The following is a 17,795-nucleotide window of genomic DNA, read 5'->3' on the forward strand; positions in this document are numbered from 1 at the left end:
GGAATGAGAGTATGGAGAGCTGCGAAAGGAGATGCGGTCTCCCGAATTGCGGGGGCCCCCTATGCCTCTGGGGCGACGGCTCCCTGAATTACCCCCCTCCCCTGCCTCTGGAGGGGGGTTCACCCTGTGCGGCAGGAAAAAAACCTCTGTGATTTATTGAACCACATCCCCCCCCCACCCCACTGGGCCTTGGGATAAGGCCTAGAAGGAAGGGAAAAATGGACCCAGATGGCAGACAGGGTCTTTCCCTCTTGCTCACACCTGGTAAGCGTGTCTTACACTTTGGTCCCAAACAAGGAGGAACCGTCAAATGGGGCGTCAGTGAAGGAAGACTTGAAGCCCTCAGCGAAGTGACACAGGCGTAGCCAGGCCTGCCTTCTAAGGGCAACCCCTGAGCTCACCGCTCTACTCGCTCCTTCGGCCGCATATGAAATGAGCCGCATGGATGAGTTAGTGATGGAGTTAAGGGTAGAAACCTGTGCATTAACAGTCTGAGCTACCGCCTCAGGTATGTTACCCGTAAGAGTATCTCCCAGTTCTTTGAGGAGGTCTCTCTGGAGCCGAGTGAAGTGAGATAAATAATTCAGCGACCGTAAGGTGAAGGTTGCTGAAGAAAGGGTACGCTTCCCGTACCGGCCCATGGTCCTAGACTCCTTGTTAGGAGGATGGACCGACGAGAAAGATTCTGCAACTTCCTGATGGGTGGCTGCCGCCACCACCATGGCATCTACCGGGACTCCTTTTGATGGAAACTCTTTTCCCTGTGGTGCGGACAGGAACTTGTTGGGGCGCCTGGGTACAGGCTCTACGGAATCAGGATTTTCCCACACCCTCCGACAAATAAGGTCGAGCAGTTCGTCAAAGGGTGGAGACACCCAGGAGGCGGAAGGTTGAGCGCCAAAAGCCTTAAGGAATACCGACTCCTCTTTGGAAGGAGTTTTGGAAGGCCAGCCTCCACTTTGGTTCAGTATCTCCAGGATATCGGAGAAGGAAACATCATCAGAGGAAGACTTGGGGGACCCTTCCGATTCCTCGAGGTCAGTATCGGAGGCGAGAGACTCATCCTGGGAGTCTATGTGCTTAGTCTTGCACAACTCTTTTCTAGGGGCTTCTCAGGGAAAGACTCTGGGAGACCCTCAGTAGGTTGGGGACCACTTGTGGGGGTGTCCTTAGGGCCTGGTGCTCCTGGCAGGTCCTCCCGGCTCCAAGAACCGACCAGCCTCCGAGGCCACGACCGGGATCCCCCGAGCCGATGCACTGAGAGGGAGACTCGGAACAGACAGCTGTCCCGACGTATCCCCCTCGGGCCTGACCGAGGAAACCAGAGTCTCGAACCCTGTGGATGGAACCGACATGGTCGGAGCCAAAGTCGGCACAGATAAACCCAAAGGGGGTATCGGAGCCGGCGTAGGAACATCACTCGGATCGCAGCATACCGGCTCTGACAGCAAGGAAGTGCTAGGAGGAGGAATCATCGAGACTGACATGGCAATTGGCTCTGGAGCCGAATGGGTCAGAGCCGAAAACAATTTGGCTAACACCGGTGATTGCAGGAGCCTCAGCACTACCCTGTGAACATCCAAATCAGAAAGCCTAGAGGATTTGGAGGAGATCGATGGAGATTGGGATCTCTTGTCCGGTGAACCAATTCTGACACTGGGCGATCGGCTCCGAATGGGCTCAAGGATGATTGGAGCCGACGCCGTTTCGGTTAATACAGATACCTCCTGCGGCCGCGAAGACAGTGGAGCTGAGGAGGTAGAGTCCAAAACTGTGATCTTCTCCAGGGGTTCCGAAGAGGCAGATAGAGCCGGAGACCTTTTCTTGGACTTGGAAGCTTTAGACTTAGTACTAGAAGCCGAATCAATAGCTTCCTCAAAAGATGGTTTTAAAAGTCCTTTTAAAATTAACTTGTTTTTTTTCTCTCCTGGAGCACCCTAGGACTGAACGCGTGGCAAAAGCTACACGACTCCTGTAAATGGATGGCTCCGAGGCAGTAGACACGCACAGAATTGTCCATCCGTGATGGACATTTTATATCCACATTTGGAACATTTCTTAAAGCCAGAAGGCTTGTGTTCCTTCTGATCTTTGGACATTTCTTTGGACATTTTACTCTTAACAGTAAAGGAAGCCTAGGTGTAACATGCAAAAAATGGTGGGAAACACCACACAATATTGAACACCAGGTACAAACCAACAGGCACACTGAACGCCTGTAACCTAAATGGTTCACAAAACAAGACACAGCAGAACAAACAACACAGTCACACACAAGAACCTCTAAGTAAAACGGTTCTGCAGGGAACACAGACCAAAGGTTGATTAAACTAAAGAAGCGGAGGACTACGTCCTCTAACTAAAACAGGCCTAGCCTGCTGGAACAGGAGGGATACCAAACTAACACAGCACTGAAATACACACACAATTTAGCGATCAGCAAGAGTAGCTATTAAAATAGCTTTTGGGTTTGACTAAACAACTTTCTCAATGAGAAAATAGAAAAAGAGAGGGTACCTTAGCCACAGCCAAGTGAGACCATGTCCAAGCTCTACAAGCGGCAAACGAGATCTGGGGATAGGGAGCAGTGCACCCTGGGATACCCTCTTAGCCCAGCCAATGAGAGACTTTGAGCTAGTAAAAATCGGCAGAGTCAGAGCAGATATTCGGCTCCGAACCCACGGGTAAGAATGTTGGCGAGATGGGACTACATAACATCCCTCAGTTTTTTCTTAATTGTGCTGTTTACAGAGGTGGGTTCGACTTCTGAGAATTGCCTAAAAAAGGCACTATGGGGGCAGCAAGAGCCTTGGCCAGTATTCGAAACCCTATGGGTGACAGGTGCAAGCAGTCTCTTGCGAAGCAACGCGGCTTGTCGAGCATGTCATCCCAGGCTGACAGATGCTGTATCCACTTTGAATGACACCAGAAGCTTAGGCAATTGTTGAAATTGATAATTTTCTCTTTATACTGAGGTATCATTCTTGGTGAGAGCAGGATGACACCAGAAGCTTAGCCAATTGCTGAAATTGATAATTTTTTCTTTATACTGAGGTATCATTCTTGGTGAGGGCAGGATGTTACTCAGCGTCAGGGTCATACCAGCCTGACCTACATGATTAGAGAGCTCTTCCATGTCTCTTTTCATGTCTCTTTTCATGTAGTCCAGGGAGGTACGTCTCAGGTCATTCACACCAACATGAACAATGACCGAGTCATATTTGTAGCTGTTCTGGAGTGACCTGAGTGCTTGTGTTATGTGGCGAATTCTAGCTCCCGTCAAGCAGCTAACAGTAACCTTCTACTTGTCCAGCCTAGGGAGTGGGACGTCAGTGTGCTTGACTATAGAGTCACCTATTACTAGTGTGTTAGGTATGTTATTTCGCCTTAAGGGCTGTGATTGTGCGGCACACTGATTTTGTGTTTTATGTGTTGTCTGGTTTGCGACGGGAGGTGCAGGTTGTTTGGGTGTCTACCTTGGATGTCTCTGATGCTTTTGCAGAGTTTTATTTAGAGCCTCAGAGTATGATTTTGTGTATTTATGTGTATTTTTTGTCAGTGCTGGTTTAGTAAGTCTATGTGTGGCTGGAGGTGTGGTGCCAAGTGTTAACCTTCTCCTCTTGACTGTCTGTTCCAGTCTTGGGTGGAGACAGCTTAGCCTCCAGTTTGGCTGTATAATTGCATCCCTCGCGTATGTTAGTGTTTTGTGGTAGGAGGAAAGGGTTGTCTGTGTACATGAGGCAGTTGCCTCAGGATACCCAGATTCACCAGCTGGACTGGAGAGTACACCTGAAATTGCCCTTTGGTCATGCCTGAATAGTAGGGTGAGCTGCTTAGTTGCTTGGTTGGTGAGGGGGTGAATAAAGAGCCTTGCCCTGCTGGGCAATCAAGTGTCAGGGTATATTAGTGCTTGCTATTAGGTCTGAGCAAGTGCTGAGCTGTAGGATGCTTTCTGAGTACTTAGGTTGAGAGTTACACTAGTTTCAAAGGAAAAACTGAAGAGGACACTTAGTGGAGCCGGGAATAATTTAACCTTAGCTAACTGGGGCAAAACCATGCAAACGCGTTTTTTATAGCAGGGAAATAAAAAGAGATAGAAATTAGCCCAAAAAGGCCAACAAACTACTAACTTCTGGGCTGGAACCACTCCTCCAGGGACGGATAGGCTGCTCAAAGCTCCCCTCTCTCACAGGTGAACAGAGAAACTTCCTTCTATCCATGTAAGGTTTGGGCAACTCAGAAACTTGTAACACAGCCCTGAATTCAGCACTAGCCTGAAAACTGGACTACAGTAGCTTAGAAAGGCGGGAAACAAGGATTTTTTTAAAGATAAGGCAGAAACAGTAATAAAAGCACTTAAAATGGCTTTAAATGCCTACAAACGATCAGAAAAGGCCATCACACTTTAGTGTGTAGCCTACAACAGTTAAACAAATTATTTAAACAAAAAACAAGTTTTTAAAAGTGCAGGCAGTCAAACAAGTACAATAAGTGAAAAAAAACAAGCTTTTAAATCACAGTAAACTATATATATATATATATATATATATATATATATATATACATACACACATATATATATATATATATATATATATACACACACACACACACACACACACACACATATAAATAAATTTTATATATATAAACACACACACACACATCTATATATAAATAAATATATATATATATATATATATATATATATATATATATATATATATATATATATATATATATATATATATATATATATATATATATATATATATATATATATATACCACACACACACATCTATATATAAATAAATTACACACACATACATATATACATATATATATATATATATATATATATATATACACACACACAATCTATATATAAATAAATAAATATATATATATATATATATAAATAAATAAATATATATATATATATATATACACACACACATCTATATATCTATATATCTATATCTATACACACATCTATATATCTATATATATATATATATATATATATATATATATATATATATATACATATATATCAAAACACACACACACAAGGCACCGCAAACCCCTGCTGCACAACAGCAAGGCTTAAATACGCTCTGAAAAATACAAGTTTAATTCTAAGCCCACAAGCCAATAAGCATACAGTGAGCTTTCTACCAGTAATTCACAACCCAGATGAGTGAAATCAGCCCTCTCCTGCCACAAGAGTGCAGACTTAGACTCTCTTAAAGGAAAACTCCACCCTCTCATACAGTTAAACTCAATTGTTAGGTTTCTTTTCTCCCTACACTATGGTTCCAGCATTGTGCTGGTACCAGACACCTGCTTGTACTTTTTAAAACTTTTATTTCCTTGCATTGGAGTCAAAAGAAGGGAAAAGCCCAGCTACTTTTTTCAAACTTAAGTTCTCACATACTTTGCAGAAACATTTGTCTCTACCTGCATGACATATCATAGATACAGTTAAATCTGTAGTTGACCCTGTCAGGTACGTCAGTCTTAGATAGACAATCCTGTTAATGTCAGGAATACAGCAGCAGATATAAAAATAAAAAAGCCAGAAAGCTGTGGAACTGTTTTCCACTGTTTTTACTGCAGAGGGGAGGAGAACTTAACACTCCCCTTTCATAGCTAAACAAAGCAATAGCTTTTCAGTTGTTGTTGTGTCTTTCGGCTTTTCCCGGTTAGGGGTCGCCACAGCGGAACTCACCCGGTCCGCTAATGATTGGCAGTTGATTTTTACGTGCTGAGTTGCCAGCCCTAACTCACAACCTGTAAAGCTTAGCTTTTCAGTAATTTATAATAGTTTATATGTTAAGATAACTTGAATGTAGTATCAAAGATTTCTGTGATATTTAGAGAAAAGTCAGAAAATATTTTGTCTTCCAAGTATCAATGCATTTACCATTTTCAAGCCAGCCCCCACCCCACCCCCCAACACACACACAGGCCAGAACTGCAGAGAGAGTTAGGTGCCAACCCTATCAACTAGATGCACTGATGCTGTTCATGAAAAAGTCTTTTATGACATCCTTACAGAAGGGGATGTATATCTAGTACATGCAGATCCACTGTAAGAGATTCCCACTGAGTCAGGCCTTACATTGTTGGAGTGCAACCATAACATACAGCTGAATTTAACCATGTGCCCTTGTATTAAAAACACTAAGAAAAGGAAATTAAGACGTTCTTAACTGTGTTTGAATGCACACACACACACAAACACGCACGCACACATACACGCACGCACACATTCATGCTTTTGTACACGTACTTTTAAACACATATACAGAAACACATACACACACTATATGCATGCATATATATATATATATATATATATATATATATATATATATATATATATATATATATATATATGGGTCTACTACCAGAGATAGTAGATGTCCACTAACGCGAAAGTGCACTTTCGGGAACACCACTAGAACGAATGGGCAATGTCCTCCACTATGGTGCGGTAGTCATGGACCAAGCCCTAACCCTAAGGTCTGCATCTATGGCACCACAGTGGTGGACATAAGTCCGTGACTACTGCACCATGGAGGACATACAATTTCTGCCACTGTGGTGTGGTAGTCATGGACCTTAGGGTTAGGGCTTGGGTTAAGGATAGTGGATAGCCCTACTAGCTATCCACTATCCTTAACCCAAGCCCAAACCCTAAGGTCCATGACCATTCGCTCAAGTTGTGTTCGTGAAAATGCATTTTCGCGTAACCGTGGGTCAACTGTTTATTTTCGAAAAAGTGTGTTTTCGATTATATACCTTATATATATATATATATATATATATATATATATATATATATATATATACACATATACATACACTATATATATATATATATATATATATATATATATATATATATATATATATATATATATATATATACACACACACACACACACACACACACACACACACACACACAAACACACACACACACACAAACACACACACGTGTGTGTGCAGTATGTGAGCATACAATGAATTATTTATTTTATTTATTTATTTTACATTTGTTTACCAGGATAGTCCAACTGGATATATGTCCATTTTCAGCAGAGAGGCCCGGGGAGAAAAGCTCCAGGTTATAAGATAATGACAGATGCAGACTGAAAAAAAATTTACAAAATTTAAAAATTTACAGTATTTTAAAATCTCAAAATCAGGATACATGCCTTTAGGAATGTGGTACACAATTAGCTTAGGTAACCAGCAGATTAACACACATACATTTTACCAATTAGAACTCTTGAAAAGTAACAGTTTTGCACAGCTTCATAAACATCATAGTAAGATCTTGTACAATTAGAGACTGGGTGAGATTTAAGTAGGCAGATTTTACTAGATTAAACTAGGTAGATTTAACTAGGTTTTACCAGTTTCAACTCTTGAAAAGTAACATTTTAATGCAGAATTACAATCAGCAAACTAAGATCTTGTACAAATAGAAACTGGGTGCCTGATTTAATTAGGCAAGGTAGACTTATCGGGTAGTGTTAGCCAGGTTTTGAAAATGGACATAGCCAGTGTCTGACAGTATAGTTTAAGACTTTTTTAAACTGGGTTAGAGAGCAAGTTCAGCAGGAAGAGAATTCCAAATTTTGCCTATAGAGTTAGCAAATAGAGAGACCCCAGTTAAGTTATTGCTTTTGGAGGTTTGGACCAGCAGTTTATTGGCAGAGTGGAGAGACCTTAGATTACTGTAGGGGTTAATAATTTTATTTAGCTCAGGTGTCTTATCAGAGTGATTAAGAACATTGTGTGTGATAACTAGTTGGTTGTATTGCAGTAGACTAGTTCATTCTAGCCACGCTAGTTGAGTTAAGTTAAGCCAGTGGTGGGTCCTATAGGCTGCACCAGTAGCAAATCTTGCAATATGGTTACAGCAACTAGCGAGTTTGCTAAGAGTGGTTTTATTCAAGTTGGCAAATAGAGGGGAGGCATAGAGAAGGGTGGACAGTAAGTGGGAGCGAGCTACAGAGATTCTGGTGTGTGGAGTTAGGAAAGGTTTGATCCTATAGAGGGGAGCCTAGTTTTTTGTTAAAAAATTTGATAGTTTGATTGACATGGGTGTCATATTTTAGGGTATTGTCAGTTGTGACTTAGGAGTTTGGTGTGCACATCTGGGGATATCAGTGTGCTGTTGTTGGATTGTACAGTAAAGAATGGAGTGGAGGACTTGCAAGTGGGGGCAAAAATAAACAGCTTAGTTTTGCTAGGGTTTAAAATAAGCTGATGGTTTGCAAACCATTTTTCAACAATGTTAAAAGTGTTTTGAGTTACTGTTATAAGATCAGCAGTGGAGGACGCTGCACAGATTAGAGTTGAGTCATCTGCATATTGAAAGCAGGTAGCGTTGGAGTGACTGTGACTGTGGGTAGATCATTGATGAAGACAGAGAAGAGAAGGAGACCTAGTATGGAACCTTGGGGAACACCTAGTGTAATGAAAAGATAGTGTGTTCTGCCCTAGTACAACTTGTTGTCTGCCGGATCGGTAGGATTGAAACGATTTAATTGCACAATTATTTAGTGAGAATGCTCTTAGGGTGCGGATGAGTAGTTGATGGCTGACTGTGTCAAATGCCTTAGAGAGATCTAAAAAGAGAGCTGACATTAGCTTGTTAGCATTACGGTTGTGACTGATGGAGTTAGAGAAGGACAGGAGGGCTGAGGTGGTGATGTTATTTGGCCTAAAGCCGCACTGAGAGTTAGCCAATAGGCTATTCTGAGTAAGATAGAGCATAAGTTCCTTATGAACACATTTTTCCATTATTATGGCCAGTGGTGACAATATGGCTATTGGTCTATAGTTTGATAACTCTAGAGAGTTACCTCCCTTGTGGAGGGGAATAATGTGGGAAATATTCCAAATTGAGGGGATGGTGGTTTCTGTCAAGGTACGGTTTATAATAAACATAGTATAGTTAAGCATTATTAATGTATACATTCTAGTAAATGTTGCTCAATGATTTACTTGGTCATGGTCACACACTGGCTATGTGTTGCATATGCAATCTTGGTCAATGTCTTTATGTCAATATTTTTTCTTTGTATTGCCAAGTGCATTTAATAATTGTTATTATCTTTACCAATGTAAACTAAGTTGTGGCTGAAAAGGGTCCTGGGAGAGGTTCACTTTCCTGGTTACCACAGTATAAAGAAATATAAACTAGAAAAAAGGAGGGTGAACATGATAGAAATAATTGAGGAACTAGTAAAGCACATTTTAAGTCTGCATCATTCATGAAAGAGAATAATCCTCCCACTGAAGGCACTGGGAAGTAGCAGACAGACTAAGTTTAGAGTCCTACTTGTCACTTTTAAATGTACAGCAAGGGTCATTTACTGCAGTGAGAGTTTTCATACCTCAGCATTAGAGTGTGGGGTACGGTTTGTCAGATTTTTTTAGGACTACAAAAGACTCCCCTTACAAAAACCTGTTATTCTACTTTCTTTTGCTGCAAGTAGCCAACAGCTATTTATAGCATAGAACAAGCTCTGACAGACACATAAATGAGGCTCAGTCAGGTAAACATAGAAGCAGCTCCGTTACAGAAGGTGTGTTTAGATGACGGTGCTTCACAGTCCTGTCATTCAATCTTAATGGCATGAGAAAACGGCACCACTTCCTTATGTCTAGCATGAGTCATATAAAGAGGACATGAAATGTAGTCTGGGAAGAAGGAATAAAAGCAAGAAAACAAGATTGTGTTACCAAGGCAGGCCCTATCATCTGCCATTTTGAGAGAAACGCATTAATAGGTTCATAGGTAGGTACTAGGCTATCTGCCCAAAGGCATTTATAAGCCTAGCCAGAATGTGTTGGCTTTCGCCACCCCCTTAGATTAGTTCCCTGTGCCTCTGTCCAGCAGAGCCACTGAAGTGATTCCTAGGGTAAACTTTGTTTCCCATCCACTCGTCAAGGTTTCTTTTGAAGAGTGTTAGTGAGGAGCTCTGCCTAATGTAGATTGAAATCTTGTTCCAAAGCATTGGAAGTCTCTGGGACAGGAATCTATCCCTCCAGCACGTCCTATTTATTGTTGTGGTGAGGTTTAGATCCCTACAGCGTGTGGCTCGAGGGGATAAGGTTTTCTTTAGGTGGAGCATGTCCATCAATTCTGGGTTGGACTTGGCCTTGTATGTCAGGCAGAGATCACCTCTGAAAAGGCGACATGCAACAGAGTACAGCTGGAGTTTCTTTAGTCGAGCTGCATAGGGCATCTGAGGCCAGTGATCCTCTTGGAGAGGTACTTCTGTGGTCTTTCAAACTGTTGCAGGTGTCTTGTAAGGTACATCCCAAATGGGGCGTTGTACTCTATGATGGGTCTGATGAGTAGAGGGGCACAATGACCTTTTTTGATCTGGATGCGAACCCTTTTGTGATTAGGTGGGCCACATAGGATTTTCTAACCACTTTGGCAAGGTGATTATCAAAGGTGAGATTACTATCTACTTGGGTCCCCAGATCCCTAATTATGTCTTCCGTATTCAGGGGACTACCACCTATGTGGTAGTTTTCCAAAGGGGATGACTATGCACTTTTTGTCACTTAGCTTGAGGCCATGATTTTGACACCAGGTATCTGTCTCAGTGAGACTCTTTTGGAGGATGTCTGTCTCAGCCAAAGAGTCAATTATAGCCCCTAGTTTGCAGTCGTCTGTGAACTTGGTCAGCCACATTCCTCCTGTGCTTGCCTGTATCTCTGAGAAGTATATGCCGAACAGGAGGGGTCCTAGGGCTGAGCCCTGGGGAACGCCACTTGTAACCGGGTTTAGAGTCGGACCTAGCTCCCGCAACTCTCACCATGTGGGTTCTGTCCGTGACATAGGGGTTTATGTTCAGGCTGGTAAGCTCATCTATAATACCAGAATGGGGAATGGTGTCGAAGGCCTTAGCGAGGTCTAGGTAGGCTGTGTGTACCACCTTTCCCTCATCTATAGCCTTGGTAACTGTCTCAAAGAAGTCCACCAAGTTTAAGAAGCATGATCTGCCCTTAAAGCCGAACAGGGTAGGGTCCAGTGTTTGGAGGTTCCCAATGTCTCCGTTAATGAGTTCCATGATGATGTGCTCCATAGCCTTGCAGACCAAGCTAGTCAGGTTTATAGGGTGATAGTTCCCGGGGTCTGTTGAGGCTCCCATCTTTGTGGATCGGAATAACCGTTGCTGTGCGCCACTCTATGGGTATGTAGCCTGTGGAAAGGCTCAGTTTGAACAGTGTGTTTAGGTGAGGGGTTAGTTGGTCTTTGAGCTCATGCAGGATGCAGCCTGGGACACCATCCGGTCCCATTAATGCTGTGTTTTTGGCTTTGGAGAGGGCTGTTTTAACCAGAGTGTCTGTGATTTCAGGGACTCTACATTCTTCTGGTATGGTTATGGGCCCTTTTGGGGGTGAGAGGGGGGTGAAGTTTGCGCTGAACCTGTCTGCCAGGATGCTGGCGATATCTGTCGGTTCAGTGTATTTTGTGCCATTCTGCACCAACTCCGAGCAGATCTGAGCATTGCCACTTAGATTCTTGACATAGCTAAAGAATGACTGAGGGATCGTAGTTTATTGCTGATACTGATCAGGGATGTCTTCCCTTCTTGGGATTTTACTCTTTTCTGTGCTAGTTTCCTCCTTCTATTGTATAGCTTGTTTATGGCAGGAGTCCACCAGACTGGTGTCCTTTTCTTGGAGGAGTGAGTCTTAGTTTTTGCTTGGGATGGCACAATCCATGCATTCTTGTAGGTGCCCGTAGAATGCATTAGTAAGGATTTTGCAGCTCAGACAGCGTTATCCTTCAGCATGGGGGCTTTGAAAGTTTCCACCTCGGTCTTAAGTAACGTGAAGTTTGCTTTTGAAAAGTTTTTCATGGTGGTTTCCTTGTCCGGGGGTGGGGGGCGGAATGTGGATATCCAAAGTGATTTGTTTATGGTCAAATCTAACCAGCAAGGGTTGACCTCCGGTGTGGAACACCGATCGCCCATGTTGGTGATGATCAGGTCCAATATGCTGTCACCTCTGGTGGGAGTGTTGACCAGTTGAACCAGGGCGTTTGAGTTTATAAATTCTAGGAAATGTTGGGCAAGGGAGTTAGTACTTGAGTAGTTCTCCCAGTTAATGTTTGGGCAATTGAAATCACCGAATATTAGGGTGTTTGGTAGGACATTTAAGTTTCCCAGTGTTTTCAGAAATCCGGAATAGGGGTCCTGGGACATGGTGAGTGATCTGTAGCAAGCTACAATTTGAATTGCAGTTTTGCCTATTGTTAGCTGCATGTGGATGATCTCTGAAGCATCATGCTGTGCCACTACCCTGGAGGTGTGGGTATCCTTGATGAATATGGATATGCCCCCCGCCTTTTGTATTTTGGTTTGAGTTCTGTGGCCGAAATGTATGGTACGAGCTGTAACCTGGTAGTGCTGAGGTGCTCTCTGGAGCCTTAAATCAGGTTTCTGTTACCGCACATGCATATATTGATTTTCTCCATACTGAGGAGAGCCCTCGAGTGAGTGCATTTTGAGGTTTAGACTTCTGGCATTGAGTAGCATTACCCTCAGTTTTTTGTTACTTGTGCTACTTATGGCGGTGGGTTTGTCTTTGAGCCTTGCCTAAAAAAGGCACTATGGGGGTGGCAAGAGCCTTGGCCAGTATTTGAAAGCCTAAAGGTGACAGGTGCAAGCCGTCTCTAGCGAAGCAGCGTGGCTTGTCGAGCATGTCATCCCATGCGGATAGACACTGGATCCCCTTTGAATGACACCAGAAATTTAGCCAATTGTTGAAATTGAGAATTTTTTTCTTTATACCATGGTAGCTTTCTTGGTGAGGGCAGGATGCTACTCAGGGTCAGGGTCATACCGGCCTGGACTACATGATCAGAGAGCTCTTCCATGTCTCTTATGTAGTCCAGGGAGGTACGGCTCAGGTCATTCACACCAACATGGACAATGGCAAGGGTCATATTTGTGCTTGTTCTGGAGTGACCTGAGTGCTTGTGTTATGTGGCGGATCCTGACACCTGGCAGCAGCTAACAGTAACCTTCTCCTTATTCAGTCTAGTGAGTGGGATGTCAGTGTGCCTGACTACAGAGTCATCTATTAGTAGTATGTAAAGTATGTTAATTTGCCTTAAGGGCTGTGATTGCATGGCACACTGGTTTTGTGAAGTATATTTCCATGGTTTGTGTTGGGGGGGTGGAGGTTGCTTGGATGTTTGTTTTGGAGGTCTCTGTTGGTTTTGCAGATTTTTACTTAGAGCCTCCAAGTAGGTTTTCCTGTATTTGTGTGTGTTTTTTGCTGGTTCTAGTTTAATGGGTCTATGTGAGACTGGTGGTGTGATGTAAGTATTTCCCTTCTCCTCTTGACTGTCTGATCCAGTCTTGGGTTGAGAGAGCTTAGCCTCCAGTTTGGCTGTATAATTGCATCTCTTGCATGTATTAGTGTTTGGTGGTAGGAGGAGAGGGTTGTCTGTGTACATGAGGCAGTTGTAACATTGCCTCAAAATGCCCAGATTCACCAGTTAGACTGGAGAGTACACCTGAAACTGCCCCTTGGACATGCCCAGATAGGTAAAGTGAACTGTTTTAGTGGATGGCTGGTAAGGTCGAATAGAGAGCCTTGTCCATCTGTACAGTGCAGGAAGGTCTAGTGCTGAGGTTTATAAGTGCTTGCTATAAGTTTTGAGCAAGTGCCGGGCTGAGAAATGAATGGCTTGAGCGCTTAAGTTGAAAGTTTGTCTAGTTCCAAGGGAAAAATTGAAGAGGAGAATTTGTGGAGCCGAGAACAGTTTTACCCTAGTTAACTGGCGCTGCCTCGCATGCAAAACCGGGCAAATATGGTATTTATAGCAGGGAAATGAAAGAGGTAGAATTTAGCCCAAAATGGCCAATAAACTACTAATTACTGGGCTGAAACCACTCCTCCAGGGACAGATAAGCTGCTCAAAGCTCCCCTCTCTCACAGGTGAACAGAGAAACTTCCTTCTGGCCAAGTAAGGTATGGGCAAACACAGAGAATTGTAACACAGTCCTGAATTCAGCACTAACCTGAAAACTGGACTATACTAGCTTAGAAAGGCGGGAAACAAGTATATATATATATATTTTTTTTCAGAAAATAAAGCAGATACAATCAAAAAAACACTTCAAATGCAGAGAAAAGGATACTTATTATTATATATCACAGATCAGAGTTGTAGTCAATGCCCCTAGTAATAAAGTAATAAACTAGAAAGAAACACAAACATAGTAAAAGCAGATGAATAAAGTGCAATTTATATATATATATATATATATATATATATATATATATATATATATATATAAAAATAAAACAATAGAAAACAAAACAAATACACTGATTTAAACAAGTTACCCAATTAACCAGAAAAAAAGCTAAAAACTGAGCCCTGTTCCAGCAGTCTTCAGACAAGTTCTAACTGCACAATTCTGCTACTAGGGTGCAGGGGAACCTTCTCCAAAAAAAGATGGCCTGGATCAGTGCCCAAGTTATACAAACAAAGCTAGATTCAATAGGCCTGAATAGAGAGTCTATGCTACAGCAACAAGGCACACCAATTTCAGAAAGAAACAGTTCAAATAAGCAGGCACATTAAGCCTGTGACCAGAAATTCCCAGCTCAGAAGGGCAGAATCCAGCCTCTCCTCCCACAAGAGTGCAAACCACAAACCCTCTTAAATGTAGAATAACCGGCCTGAAGCCCAAGTGCTTAAGCCAGAACTAATACACTTTTAGAACAGCAGACGCTGGGCCTTCAATCAGCAATTCCCAGCTTAGAAGGATGTAAGCTACCTGTCCTGCCACAACAGTGCAGACCACAAACCTTAATGTAAAACAGCCTGTATGAAGCCCAAGTGCTTAAACCAAAAGACTTAGAATAACAGTTACAATTTAATGAGGCTACTACCAAGCAGTAATAAATGCAGCAGAATAAATACAATTGAGTACTTTTAAGAAAAGCAAAATAAAGTAGAAGGAAACACAAATACAGTAAAAGCAGATGAATAAAGTGCAAATTTTTTTTTAAGTGCAAGGAGAGAGGAAGGAAGAACCCAAGTGGGTTGGCCTTCTCAAATCTTCTCTCTCTGTATTAAGTAGAATGAGCACTAGACTCAGAATATGATCTCACTGTACTCAGTTAAGTGAGCAAATGAGATGGACCCAGGAGGAGTGTTCTAATACAGACTTACAGGAGGGGCGGGCAATTCCAGAGCCACCAACACTAATACCAACACAAGAACAGGGAGAGTGGGTGAGGAACTAACTGCAGAGAGAGACAACACACTGTTCAATGAAACACACAGTTAGGAAACAGAAAAAAATGAAAATACAGTACTTTTAAAACTGCAAGTTTGTACTCAACAGAAGACTAAAATACACTACTGCAAGTTTCACTTAACTTCAGCTTCTAATGCAGATGTTTGTAGCCAAGCAAGACTCTTAGAAGTTGAGCATAAAAAGAGGATTCAAATGATTCGAATGATGCTTCAGATCCTATATCCCAGCTCAAAAAAATAATTTTCTAGTTATACCCATTTACTCATGCAATATTTCTCAGATTTCTCTTCAGGTAATTTTCAAAATCAGTCAACACATTGCACTCCAAAACATATATTCCCAGGTACTTCCTTCTTCCTCACCACACCTCTAACATTTGTTACCTACCACAGGAAAAATGAAAAGCTATTGTTTATGGATATGGATAGGAAAATACAAGCATTGAAAATGCTTCTGGTTCTCTTTAGTTTTATATAAGGGTCAGGCATATATATTTTTAATCAAACAAGGAAAAGTTGTGGACAATAATTAAGACCCGAGGGAATTTACCTGGAAGGAGAGGAAAGAGGCAAGAGTTATGTGGCAATAAGTAATCTTCCTGACAGAACAAGGTAGTTTAGGACTACCTAATTTGAGAGGATATTTTACAGCTGGACAGTTAAGGCTCATATTTTACACACACACACATATATATATATATATATATATATATATATATATATATATATATATATATATATATATATATATATATATGACACTAGCAAAAGGTTACAATTCAGACTAGAAAGGAACAATGATGGTGGTGGGGGGCAAAAATAATGAGTGTGTGGATTTTGGATGGAAAGGAGAATAACCACCACTATAAAAAATATCATATTCATAAAGTTGCAGAAAGTATTCTAAGAACTAAGCCAACGCAGGGAAGGATAAGAAGATTTTGTCAACAGGGATGACTGCAAGAAGATGCACAGAAAAAAAAGCAAGGGGGGCTGGAATTTACTGGAGAAAACTGAAAAGGGAAACAAGGTATTGAGAGAAAATAACTAGAGAGGGAAAGATACTAGAGTGGAATGAAGCAATGAAAAAGTTTTTGGGTTACAGACTACCTTCCCTGTCAGGGATTGATAAGATAATAGGGAAAGAGAAAGGTATAGGGAAGATCTACTCTAGCAGAGATTTTCTGTTGAATCTAGAACAGAAGCTGCTGTTAAAAACAGATAGGGCATTTAAAATATTGCATGGTAACTGCCAATCAGTTTGTTTGTGTCTTTCGGCTTTTCCCAGTTAGGGGGTCACCACAGCGGAACTCCGGTCCACTAATGATTGGCAGTTGATTTTTATGTACTGGCTTGCCAGGCCTGATGCACAATATTCAACGAAGGTAAGCCCATTCACGCATGTTCTCCATGCAGAAGACGCTCTAGCTGAGAATCGAACCGGACAGCGTCTTACTGTGAGGCGACAACGCTACCACAGCACCACCACCGCGATCAATCAGTGCAGGCAAGAAAAGACTGGGAAGAGATTGGAAAATCAATTTACAAGGGAAAAATGGGAGGAGATAAACTGTGGCTCCCAAGTATGCTACATAGTCTTGAATGTTTAGGATTTTTGCTTGGAAATGTTTGCATAGAGATATTTTTATAAAAAAAAAAAAAAATTCTTCCTCGGGTAAACAGCAAATGTTTGAGGTGTGATGGGGAAAAACATAGGTAACTGGGAACATGTTTCTGGGACTGCAATGAGTTGGCAGATTTCGAAAATCCCCTTCAGAGTACTCTGTCAAAAATATTGAGTGAGCAAATGGTTGAAACAAAGGGAATAATTATTTTGAGCTGGAACACAGGATCTGGATTGCCTAAACATAGCTTAGTAAGTTTAATTCTGTTGGTTGACAAAAAGAAGTTACTACAAAATGGAAACCAAAACCTAAACCAAATGTATTAGAAGTACTGAACACTGCAATTGGAAGGACTTTTTAGTAAAGAGAATTAACGAATTACATGGAAATAAATGGAATGTGTGGGAACAATACCTGGAGAATAATGTTCAGGAAGAGGAGTAAGGTTTAAAGGAAGTCAGGAAAGTACAGTTGTGTACACTTACCATAAATGTAGATGTTAGAGTGTATTCACTGTTGCAGTCACCACACTTGGGCTATCTGCTTGCAGCAGCCCCCAGTCGGCCCGACCAACAAAGTCCCGGGTCCCTTTTTAAAAGAAGCACCTGGAGTGATTTTGAGGCAAAAAAAGAGCTCAAACACAGAGATACAATGAAAAAAATGTTTTTGAGTTCTAAGGTGGAGTTTTCCTTTAATGTAAAGTGACGGGTCTGGAGCCCACGTGTTGAGGATCAACAGACAGATGTCTGGAACTAACAATTCACTAGCTATACTGTAATTAGTACTGAACAGCAGCCCTTAAAGTAGTTTGAAAGACAGCCTGAACTTTGAAATAGTGCA

The 17,795-nt window shown here is 41.9% G+C and overlaps 1 protein-coding gene across 1 annotated transcript in view; it reads right to left on the reverse strand.

Annotated features, from left to right (window-relative positions):
* Positions 1 to 17,795, reverse strand: part of URB2 (URB2 ribosome biogenesis homolog) — a 217,685-nt gene that overhangs the window by 71,469 nt on the left and 128,421 nt on the right. The gene's annotated exons all lie outside the window — the stretch shown is intronic.

Source organism: Protopterus annectens, chromosome 1.part1 (assembly GCF_019279795.1).
Source record: "Protopterus annectens isolate FY-2018-M chromosome 1.part1, PAN1.0, whole genome shotgun sequence".
Classification (NCBI taxonomy): Eukaryota; Metazoa; Chordata; order Ceratodontiformes; family Protopteridae; genus Protopterus; species Protopterus annectens.